Raw genomic sequence first — 12,757 nt, forward strand, 5'->3', positions numbered from 1 at the left:
AGGGGTCACCGGTGCCTTAGCCCTCCTCAGGTCCACCACCAGCTCCTTAGTCTTTTTCACATTAAGCTGCAGATGATTTTGCTCACACCATGTGACAAAGTTTCCCACCATAGCCCTGTACTCAGCCTCATCTCCCTTGCTGATGCATCCAACTATGGCAGAGATTGTTACTCCGGATCTAGTACAGAATAAAAAATACAATCAACATAAAGAATTTGATTAAAAAAAAATAAATATAAAAGCAACACAGAATTCAGGAGGTCCGGCAGCATCTACGGAAGTGAATAAACAGTTGACCTTTCAGGCTGAGACCCTTCTTCAGAATTATCAAATTTAAAACAATCTTATAAAACAAAATATACAAGTAACTGTGTGTGGATGTGGATACTGTACATAAGATTAACTTATAAATTGATTGTATGCTCATAGAGTGACACTAGGTACAGGAATATCTGTCCATAAGGTGTTTCTATAGGGAAAGATAAATTGAGTCTTGGCAAGAGGAACTCCTCTAGGGGTAGGAACTCCAGCAGGGGATATGAAAGCACAGAAGGACAGTGACTGTGTCAGTGTAGGTATGAATTGTGGAGTGTAAGTGTAAAGTAAAAGTGTGGAAGAGCTGAAAGATCTTGAGTGACTGATTGCTGTTGCTTGTGCATGGGGGGGGGGGTTGCAGGGGGCTTTGAGGTCCCTTTTTTTCTGTCATTCATCCTTTGGGGTTTTTCTTTTGTTTTGTGGATGTCTGTGGAGGGTAAGAATTTCAGGTTGTATACTGTATACATTCTCTGATATTAAATGGAACCATTTGAACCATTGATGTTGACATACTGGTAGTTAAAAGCAGTGGAATGAAAAGGGTGCATTGTGGTGGAGAGAGATTTGAGCAACCTCTGTGATGGGTAGGTGCTGGTGTGAAGATTAACTCCAGATCAAACAAGACATTGTGTTTCACGTTGTCTTACTGTGCTTGAGATGGTAGGCAGTGAGTGTGAATGAGTCATTAGTTCACTTAGATGTGTTTGCTTTTTTGTGCTGAGTTATCCATCCTCACTCACTCCCACAACCAGGTTGCTAAAATGAGCTTTAGTAACTAGGAACATGGACAAGTTTTCCTTCCCTGATTGCCACTGTGATTAGCTAGGAAAGAGTATGAGGTTGAGGACAAGTTGCAATAACCCTTTTATTTTGTGGATGTGTTTAATTTATTTGTTGGGGCTCATTGTCCAGCTTTATTTATGAAACAAGGTCATTGGTAGGTAGTGAAAGGTCTTTGCCTTTCTGTTGGTGTAAGACCAGAAGACATATGAGCAGACTTAGCTCATTCAGCCCCTTGAGTCTGCTCCACCATTCTATCATGGCTGATTTATTACCCCTCTCAATGCCATTCTTCTGCCTTCTCCCTATAAGCTTTGAAGTTCTTAATAATCAAAAACTGATCAACCTCTGCTTGAAATATACCCAATGACTTGGCCTTCACAGCCGTCTGTGGCAATGAATTCCATAATAAACTGTTAACTGGTGCTTCTGCAGGAGGGCAAGATGTTATATTGGTAAGTCGATTTATTATTGTCATGTGTATCGAAGTATAGTGAAAAACTTGCCTTGCGCACTGTCCATACAGATCAATTCATTGCAACAGTGCAAGGTAAACCAGAAATCGAGTGCAGAGTGCAATAGTTTCAGAGAAAGTGCAATGCAGGGAGATAGTGAAGTGCAAGGTCATAACGAGGTTGATTGTGAGGTCAAGAGCCCATCTAGGGCAGGGGTTCTCAACCTTTTTTATGGCATGGACTGCAACCATTAAGCAAGGTGACTGTGGAACATTCTAGGGAAATATTCAATAGTCTTTAAACAGTGGGATAGAAGCTGATTGAGCCTGTTGATAATTTTTTTCAGTCTGTTGTACCTTCTGTCTGTTGGCGAGGAAGGAGTGGTGGGAGAGAGAGGATGTCTGAGGTGGGTAAGGTCTTTGATTATGCTGGATCCGTCACCTGAGGGTGCAAAGCTCTGCAGGTCCTCTGGGATAGTTAAGGCCCAATGTCTGTGTGTCCGTGTTTGAATCCGAGCCTGCTGGAGGCTGACGAATAGGGATTGTCTTGGGGTTAGAGGACTGTGAGAGTGTGTGGGAGTGGGGGAAAGGGTCTTGTTTTGCTATTGTTGCTTGCTCTGTTTTGCTTAGTTGTGTTCTCTGGTCTTCTGCTGAGCATTATGGGTATGCTACGTTGACACCAGAGCATGGGGCAACACTCACGGGCTGCCTCCAGCACATCCTCAGCTATGCCGGTTGTTAACGTAAACGACGCAGTTCACTGTGCGTTTCCATGGGCACAGAATGATCTTGAATCTTGAGAACTGTAGCCAGAGCCACAAATGTATCACCAGTGGTAAATTGAAAAACTGAAACTGCAGTCTTTCGTTCCCAAGGTTTATAAACACCAAAACTTAATGTTGAGTCATAAATGATTTCTGCCTATTTGTTTGATTTTAGAAATACATTTGAAAGCACCATATTGGCATTGGTGTGGTCATGCAATTTTGTCACTGGTTACTTCACTGGTTTTGTCACAGGTGCATGGATATTGCTCTGCACACTGTTTCCACCACATTACAAATCAACCCAATGACTTGACTGTCAGGACAAACCATCAATCTTGGTTCATTAATAGCTCCAAAAAGGAAATGAATCGATATCTATTTAGAAAGAGGATTACGGGCATCAAAAGGGCCTGGAATTTGTCTGATTTGCATTGTTCGGGAAGTGAGCATGAAGTTCAGGGACCGACACAATAGAGCAGTGGTTAGTGTAACGCAATTGCAGTGCCAGCGATCACTGATTCAGGTTCAATGCCCGTCATTCCTGTGAGGAGTTTGCACGTTCTTACTGATAATGGGAGTTTCTCTAGGTGCTCCACATGCTAAAGATGTACAGTTAAGGTTAGTGAATTGTAGACATGCTATGGAAGCATAGCAGTGCTTGCCGGCTGCCCAGTACAATCTGCATTGCTTTGATTTGACACAAATGACACATTTCGATATTTCTATGTACATGTGACAAATGTTTTCTTCAAATATATTGAATGGGGGGAAAAGGGACTAAATGATTGATGTGGGTGACCTCTTCCCATTCCTGATGATTGAGGGGTTCCCAAGAGCCAATCTATGTTTTTCCCTGAGTTTAGAGTATAGACTACAAAGTTTCAGGCCTGGAGTTCAGGGTCCCATCATTGTCAAGTCTGGAGTTTGAGGTCTGAAGTTCAGGGTCCTGTCATTGGCAAGTCTGGTATCCGAGTCCCAGAGTTAGGGACCCTGTCATCAGCTAGTCCTCGGGTTGCTATCAAAGATCAAAGCCTAGTAGTCGAATCTCTGGTGAGTCTGTGAGACCATTGGAGAAGATGGAGGCTCATTGTCTGTAAACCCGCTGGAGGCCCGCAGGCTCGTCCCGAGATTGGAGGACTGCATGCGTGTGTGTGTGGGGGGGGGGGGGGGGGGAGTTGGTTGGGAGGGAGGGAAAGAGCTGGTTTTGTTGTTGTTTTGTTGCTTGTTGTCTTTGGTGGTGTTCTGCTGAACATTGTGGGTTGGCTGTGTTGGTACTGAAATGTGTGGGCTGTCCCCAGCACATCCTTAGGTTGTGTTGGTTGCTAAACGTAAGCAATGTATTTCACTGTATGTTTCGATGTACATGTGATAAATATTCTGAAATATAAATATAAATATTCTGAATCTGAATCTGGAACAAAGAACAGTCCAACACAGTAAAAGCCTCTGCATGATGTCTTGATTCTTATACTCAGTGGCGAACGATGGCAAGCATGACATACACTACCTTCTTAATTACCTGTGTAGTCACTTACAGAACTTGGACCTCAAGATCCCTCTGTGATCTTAAGGGTCCTGCCTTTTCAAGTGATTACATTTGACCTCCCTTGTTGTAAACACCTCATACTTGCCCAGATTAGACTTTATTCACTATATCTCCACCAGTATTTGAATCTGAACTATATCCTGCTGTGTCTTTTGTTCAAAATTCAAAGTAAATTTATTATCAAATACCTATATATCACCATATACTACCCTGTGATTCATTTTCTTGCAGGCATTCACAGTAAGACAAAAATTACAATAGAATCAATGAAAAACCACACACAAGGACTGACAAACAACCAATGTGTAAAAGAAGACAAATTTTGCAAATAAATAAATAATACTGAGAACATGAGTTCTAGCATCCTTGAAAGTGGGTTGTGGAGTCAGTTCAGGGCTGAGGTGAGTGAAGTTATCCATGCTGGTTCAGGAGCCTGATGGTTGAGGGTGGTAACTGTTCCTGAACCTGGTGGTGTGGGACTTAAGGCTCCCGAATCTCCTTCAAAATGGCAACAATTTGGATGTCAGGGTTCTTTGAAGATGGATGCTGCTTTCTTGTGGCCGTGCTGCTTGTAGATGTGCACAACGTTGGGGAGGCTTTGCCCACGATTGACTGGGCTGTGTCCACAACTCCGACAACTTTTGTGACACCCACAAAGTTTAGTGGTGAGGTTTGAGGACCATTTCTGTGTGAATTTTAATTCATGCCGTTGGGAGAGGGGGAGAAAGAAGAGGCATTCTATTCTGCCAGTTGTTCAGTTTTTGAGAAACCCACTTTGAAGGGTCAAGCATCTTCCCTTCCTGTGGTTTGGGGGTAACGTAAAAACATGATTAATCAGTTGAAAATCCTACCTGCAGTGCTGATACTGAAGGTGAGTTAAAAGGGGTAGGCTTGTCGTTGCTCTTCCTCCTTTGAACAGTGGAGAAGATAACTGACTCAGTTACAGTCCAGATCTGCTAACCTTGCAACCTGAAGCCTTTGGATCACCTGATACTCCTGCTCTCGTGCTTTACAGCACACACTGGTGTATCTCTTGTCCTTCAAAGGACTAACTAATTTATTGCTGTGAAAGCTGAGGAAACAAGCTGACTTCGATTCTTTTTGGGGTCTCTCTCTCTCTCTCCAGATGTTCGGGTAGATATGGATGAAATATTATTTTCTACATATAAACTCCATCCTAGTCAGCAATTGAGCAGTGGTGAATGCAAATATCTGCTGAGCAACTGCTTTTCAGCACTACAGTCAGCAAGAGTTTTTTTGTGATGATAGCGGTATCTTGTGACTTATCAGCTGGTTCCGTTGGACTATCTTTGTCTACCCTTCTTTGCCTTGACACCAGTGTCCCTTGACAGCATTGCCGATGACAGGCTGAGAGAATGAACTTGAAAGCATAGAACATAGAACAGCACAGTGGTGGAGCTGGCTCTGTGTCCCACAGTATCTGCGCCAAACACAATGCTGAATTAAACTAAATCTCTTCAGCCTGTACCAGATTCAGTCCCTGCATGTCTGCCTAACATCCTATCCTATCTGCTTCCTCCAGCACCTATATAACCATATAACAATTACAGCGCGGAACCAGGCCATCTCAGCCCTTCTAGTCTGTGCCGAACGCTTACTCTCACCTAGTCCCACCTACCTGCACGCAGCCCATAACCCTCCATTCCTTTCCTGTCCATATACCTATCCAATTTTTTTTTAAAATGACAAAATCAAACCTCCCTCTACCACTTCTACTGGAAGCTCGTTCCACACAGCTACCACTCTCTGAGTAAAGAAGTTACCCCTCGTGTTACCCCTAAACTTTTGCCCCTTAACTCTCAACTCATGTCCTCTTGTTTGAATCTCCCCTACTCTCAATGGAAAAAGCCTATCCACATCAACTCTATCTATCCCCCTCATAATTTTAAATACCTCTATCAAGTTCCCCCTCAAACTTCTACGTTCCAAAGAATAAAGACCTAACTTGTTCAACCTTTCCCTGTAACTTGGGTGCTGAAACCCAGGTAACATTCTAGTAAATCTCCTCTGTACAACTGGCATATCTCTGTACCTCTAGCAACTCATTCCAGGCACCTACTGCTCTGTGCTTTAAAATGAAAATAATTTGCTGTGTGCACATCTCTTTTAAACTTACTTCCCTCCAACCCCCCCCCCCCCCCACACTTTCACTTTGAATGCATGTCCTCTGGTATTTGACCATTCTTCAGGTCAGCATAGTAGCATAGTGATTGGCACTTTGACTTACAGTGACAGCAATAGACTGAAGTTTGTTTCTCGCTGGTGTCTGTAAGGAGTTTGTATGTTCCCCCTGTGATTATGTGGATTTCCACCAGGTGCTCCGGTTTACTCCCACGTACCAAAGACGTGCAGTTAGGATTAGTGAATTCTGGGCAGGCTCTGTTGGTACCAGAAGCATGGCGACATTTGTGGGCCACCCAGCTCAGTTCTCACCGATTTTGAATTTGACACAAACGGCACATTTTACTGCGTGTTTCAATGTACATGTGACAACTAAAGCTAATCTTTAATCTAGTCCAGGAAAAAAAAAGGATTCTAACTGTCTCTTATGCCTCTCATAATCTTATAAGCTTCTGTCAGGTATCTCCTCAGTCTCTGCCGCTCCAGTAAAAACAACCAAAGTTTGTCCAACCTCTCCTTATAACTCATGCCATCTAATCCAGGCTGCTTCCCAGTAAACCTCTTCTGTAATCTTCTTTGCGTCAACACTAGTGCTGTCTTCAAGTATTCCTTGGCAGCATTACAGATGGCAGTTGAGGAAATAAACTTCATAATAGTGGGCTCTGAGGTACTAGTGTTCATTTGAACTGATTTTTTCATAACTCTCTGCTTAAACCCTTTATAAACAGATTATCTGATGTCCAATATCAAAGGGATGACTTAGTGAATTTATTATCAAAATACATATATATCATCATATACTACCCTGAGATTTAGTTTCCAACAGGCATTCAGGAAAATAAAGACAGTAGAATTTATGAAAAAATATACATAAACAAAAATTGACAACAACCAATATGCATAAGAAGACAAATTATGCAAATAAAACAAATAATACTGAGAGCACGAGTTGTAGAGTCTTTGAAAGTGAGTTTGTAAGTTATGGAATCAATTCAGTTTTGAGGTGAGTGAAGTTATCCACACTGATTCAGGAGCCTGATTGTTGAAGGGTAATTGTTCCTGAGCTGGGTGCTGTGGGTCCTGTACCTCCTTCCCAATGGTAGTAGTGAGAAGAGAGCAAGGACCAGATGGTGAAGATTGTTTTCATTTAACAGAGTGAGAAAGCCAAACCAGTTCTCACATTCCGTCTTGTGCTGGGATTGCAAGAGGACAATACCAAATCATTAATAGATATTTTAAATTTGTTATTGGCAAATGCTCATGAGGAATATTTGCCATCTAATAGATGGTTACATTGTGCACAGTGTGTCTAATCCACCTTCTTCTGATCCCATCTCATTGACAAGAGCTCAGCTGTGCTATCAATGCCCTTGGTCATCAGCATGGATTGAGGGATTCGATTCGTATGCAATGTACTGGATAGATTGCATGGACTAAAGATCATTAGATGCTGGAGAGGTACTGAGTGATAGCCTGTTGCATATTATAAGAATAAGAGATGGGAGATTTGATAGAGAAATACAAAATTATGAGGGAAATAGGGTAAATGCAAGCAGGCTTTTTCCACTAAGGTTAAGTGGGGCCACCACTAGAAGTTAAGGGTGAAAGGGGAAAAGTTTTAAGTGAAAAATGAGGGGGAACTTGTTCGTTCAGAAGGTATTGAGAGTATGGAATGAGCTGCCTGTGCAATTGATGAATGGGAGCCCCATTTCAACATCTATGTAAGAGAAATTTGGATAGGCACATGGATAGTAGGGCTATGGTCCCAGTACAGCTTGATAGGAGTAGGCAGTTCAAATGGTTCGGCACAGACTAGATGAGCCGAAGGGCCTGTTTCTGTGCTGAACTTTTCTATGACTCTGTTTCCTGTTTCATTAATAATATGATGCCTTGATTGTTCGAAATGCGCTATAAGGAGAGGTTGGACAAACTAGAGTTGTTTTCTCTGGAGAGGCCGAGGCTGATGAGAGACCTGATGGAGGTTTATAAGATTGAGAGGCATAAATAGGCAATCAGTATTTTTTCGCCCGGGGCAAAATGCCTAATACCAGAAAACATGTGTTTAAGGAGGCAGGGGGTAAGTTCAAGGGAGATGTGTGGGACAAGTGTTTTTTCACGCAGAGTGGTGGGTGCCTGGAACACACTGCCAGGAATGTTACTGGAGGCAAATACAACAGACGCATTTAATAGGCACGTGAATGTGTAGAGAGTGGTGATATGGATATTGTATAGCCACAATGGATTAATTTAGTTAACATTTAATTACTAGTTCAATTAGTTTGCTGCAACACCATGCATCGAATGACCTGTTCCTGTTCTACGTTATATTTTTATTCAGGTTGTATTAGTAAAACATTTAGAAGTTATCATCTGATTAAGCTGGGTCAGGGAATCCTGCCTGACAAATTTATAGACTTCTTTGAGGAAGGATCAGCCAGAGTGAAAAGGAATTGTAATGTGATTGGACTATTGAAAGGCATTCAGCCAGGTGCAGCACGAGAGGTTTCTCTGTAAGATAAGAGCTCATGGTGTTGGAGCTAATATATTAGTATGAGTAAAGAATTGATTAAGTAGCAGGAAGCGTTTTTTATGGATAAGGGCTTCATTTTCAGGTTGGTGTCCTGTAACAAAAGGAGTGTCACAGAGATCACTGTTAGGATGCTGCCATTTACAATATAAATGGTTCAGAGGAATGAGCTGTAGACAGATTTGTAGATAATATGAAAGCAGGGTGGAAGATGAGTTGCGAGGAGAATGAAGAGAGATATTGATTAAACGTGCGGGGAAAATGTTGGTGAATGGAGTATGATTCAGGAAAAGGTGAAATTGTTCACTATGGAAGGAAAAATGATTTTGAAAAAGCTATTAGTTTGATGGAGAAGAAAATGCAACAGGAAGGTATTTAGAGGACCTAGTACGTGAAATATAGAGAGCTAATATACAAAGACCAAATTAATGCTGGCTTTTATTTCAGAATCAGAATCAAGTTTATTATCATTGACCTGTTGTGAAATACATTGTTTTGTGGCAGCAGTGCTGTGTAAGACATAACATATACTAGGGTAGGTACACGGATGGTAGGGATATGTAGGGCTATGGGAGTAGGAAGTTTAAATGGTTTCAGCATGGACTAGATGGGCCAACAGGCCTGTTTCATTGACTATGAATATGACTAAGCTATTCTTAAAACGTGTGTGTGTGTGTGTGTGTGTGTGTGTGTGTGTTTAGGCTCCTGTACTCCACTCTGATGGTAGCAGTCAGAGGTTGGCATGGTGGGTTGGTGGGTGTGTCCTTAAAGATGTGTGCTGCCTTCTTGAGGCATTGCCTTTTGAAGATGTCCTTGCTGGTGGGAGGCTAGTGCCCTTGATGGAGCTGGTTTACCCTTTGCAACTTTTGTTGATCCTGTGCAGTGACCCCTCTGTACCAAGCAGTGATGCAACTAGTTAGTATACTCTCTATGGCATCTGTGTAGAAATGTGATCAAGTATTTGATGATTTATCAAATCAAGGAGGTTGAAGTATAAAAGTCAGAACAGCTGCTGTTGAAATCACTAATGAATGCACAGCTAAAGTTGCATGTATAATTTTGGCTCTCCAAGGAAAGAGAAATTATTAGTGGAGACAATTTGGAAAAGGTTCACACTAGGATGATCCTGAATATAGAGAAGTTGTCTCATTGCAAACATTGAATACGTTTTACTTGTTGGAACTTAGAAGAATAAGTGGCAACTTACTGATTCACAGAGGATTATTCAGAAACTTAACAGGAAGTCCTGGGAAAGTCCAAGACAGAATAATGAGACATCCAATCAAGGCAGAGATGAGGAGGAATTTCTCCTTTCAAAGGGAAAGGATTTGGAACTGATCCAGAATGCTGTGGTAACTGAATCCTTAAATATATTCAAAGCTATGGTAGTGTAGAAGTTTAAAAGTTCAAAAGTTCAAAGTAAGTTTATTATCAAAATACTATATACAACCCTGAGATTCATTTTCTTGTGGGCATACTCAATAATTCCATAATAGAATGAATGAGCACTGAATGCACAAACTGGGCATTCAACCAGTGTGGAACATAAACTGAAAATACAAAAGAAAAAAAATAAGCTATGAATATCGAGAATATGAGATGAAGAGTCCTTGAAAGTGAGTCCATGGGTTGTGAGAACATTTCATTGATGGGGCAAGTGAGGTTGAGTGAATTTATCCCCTTTGGTTCAAGAGCATGATGGTTGAGGGGTAATAACTGTACCTGAACCAGGTGGTGTGAGTGCTAAGGCTTCTGTACCTTCTTCCTGATGGCAGAAGTGTGAAAAGAGCATGACCTAGTTTGGTAGGGCTCCCTGATAATGGATGCTGCTTTCCTGCGATAGCACTTTGTATGGATGAGCTCAGTGTTGAGGAAGGCTTTATCTGTGATGGACTGGGCTGTATCCATTGCATTTTGTATGATTTTCCATTCCAGGGCATTGGTATTTCCACACCAGGCTGAGTTGCACCCATTCAATATACTTACCACCACACATCCATAAATGTTGGTCACAGTTTTCGTGGTCATGCTGAATCTTCGCAAACTCCTAAGGAAGTAGAGTTACTGCCATGCTTCCTTTGTAATTGCACTTATGTGCTGGGCCCAGGACAGGTCCTTTGACATGATAGCACCAAGGAATTTAAATTTGCTGACACTCTCCACCTCTCATCCTTCAATGACCTCTGTACTTGTGTGATGCTGTTACAGCTCAGGGCATTCTAAATTTCAGAGTTCAATTCCAGCACCCCCTGTCGGGAGTTTGTACATCCTCCCAGTGAGCATGTGGGTTTCCTCCAGGTACTCTGGTTTCCTCCCACAATCCAAATACAGACGAAGTGATCGTTGTAAATTGTCCTGTGACTAGGCTAGGGTTAAATTGGTGTGTTGCTGGGTGGTGTAGCTCATTGAGCTGGAAGGGCTGTTCCAAACTAAATAAAAATTAAAATGGATTTTTAATCAGTAAGAGAAGCGAGGATTATTTTAAGAAGGCAGGAAAGCAGATAAGGAAAGTTGGGTTAGTCATCGTTTTACTGAATGTTAGAACAGGTTCAATGGGCTGAATGGCCCATTTCTGGTTCTATTATGGTTTGGGACTCGTGCATTCATGAACACTTGCATGAGATTTTAAACACTCTCATGGCATTAGCTAGCCAGCCGGTGGTGTGGTGGCATCTGCACCAGACTTCAAGGCAAATGGTCCCAGGTTTGAAACTGGCTGGTTCCTTGCACCCTTTCCATCTGGGCTGGGTTGAGCATTGAGCTAGCAACTTGGCCTCGTACAAAAGCAGATAAAATTGCAGAAGGAGGCAAGGTCGCCACCCGATGCACCACAAGTCTCGGAAAGGAACAACAGCAATGCCATTAGCAGGCTAAGAGTGGGTATTTCTGACCAGACTGATTTTTTTTTTTTACAGAACGAGGCCAGTAGTGAATATTTTGCTTTAACTTGAAGCAGCCTCACCATCTGGGTGGCTTGTTATCATAGTGGCTAGCATAACACTGTTACAGTGCCAGTGACCAGGAATCAATTCCTGCGTCTGTCTGTAAGGAAATTCTACATTCTCTCCCAGACCACATGGCTTTCCTCCGAGTCCTCCGGTTTCCTCCCACATTCAAAAGACTTATGGGACAGTAGGTTAATTGGTCACATGGGTGTAACTGGATGGCACGGGCTCATTTGGCTAGAAGGGCTTGGTGCTGTGCTGTATCTAAAAAGAAGTCTGGACCATTTAAGTTTTCTCCTTCCCTTCCCATGCGTCTTCATTTGCAAAGTGGTCGCATTTCACTGGGACTGGCTGTGAATTAGAAAGGTTCTGGTTGCTCGGCCCCTGGATGGAATCTGATAAATGGGAGGATTTGTAAAATCACCAAGGTGTGCCAGTTAACAGCCTTGTACTGCAAGCACCAACTGACGGTGGGTTGCCAGTCCATATGGTGATGACGCTCTGGGCTTGTTCTACTAAATGTGCTGTAATATGTCGGTCTGCACAACACTAGAACATCTGTTCTACATAAATATACATACCTCTATCTGTGCGGAGAGAAAGAGAGAGAGATTTGTTTCTAGTGGCTGTGGCCTTTGCCTACTTGACTGTGAGGTGAAAGACCCTTCAGGACCCCTGCCTTGTTATAAGGGTTGCGTTTGTGTTCTTTTCTTTCAAACAATGTTCCATGGCAAATAGCAGACTGTCGGGAGCGCTGTATAAAGGCACTCAAGCGGCAAGATTCCAGGACCTTATTGCAGGATTCCTTTTCACGAAAAAAACATCATAATTTATGTTTTAGGTTTTTATTCATTTTGGCTGTTGTGTTTCAGGGTCTTTGACTTTCCTGTCTTCCTGCCAATTTTAATAGCGCGGTAAAGCACCAGGGGGGGAGATAATGCAGATTATAGTCTGGCATCGCATCAGTGGACTTCAGTTGTACAGTGTAAGTGTAAAAGGGCAGAAGTAATAGAGTGGTGTCTGGTGTCAGCACTGCAGACTCAAAGTGAGGTCATTTAGTGTTCCACTGCCGTATCCGAATCGCTGTACATGGCTGTGATGTCTTTATGATTCATTTGTTTTATTTGTGCATGGATGATTACAGATTTATAGCCCCCAATTTTCTCCTCCTTCTGTCTTCTCCTCAGGGACTGGTCTACCTCAGTGCTTGCTGAATTTACAATGCAAGGCAGCAAATGTTCAGGTGCACGTGCCCCATCACAAGCAAGCTTGCATTCCTCT

At 42.4% G+C, this 12,757-nt stretch overlaps 1 protein-coding gene across 8 annotated transcripts in view; it reads left to right on the top strand.

Annotated features, from left to right (window-relative positions):
- The window catches only part of LOC140739251 (protocadherin-1-like), a 495,491-nt gene that overhangs the window by 9,659 nt on the left and 473,075 nt on the right, over positions 1-12,757 (top strand). The window lies entirely within an intron of this gene.

This window comes from Hemitrygon akajei, chromosome 15 (assembly GCF_048418815.1).
Source record: "Hemitrygon akajei chromosome 15, sHemAka1.3, whole genome shotgun sequence".
Taxonomy (NCBI): Eukaryota; Metazoa; Chordata; class Chondrichthyes; order Myliobatiformes; family Dasyatidae; genus Hemitrygon; species Hemitrygon akajei.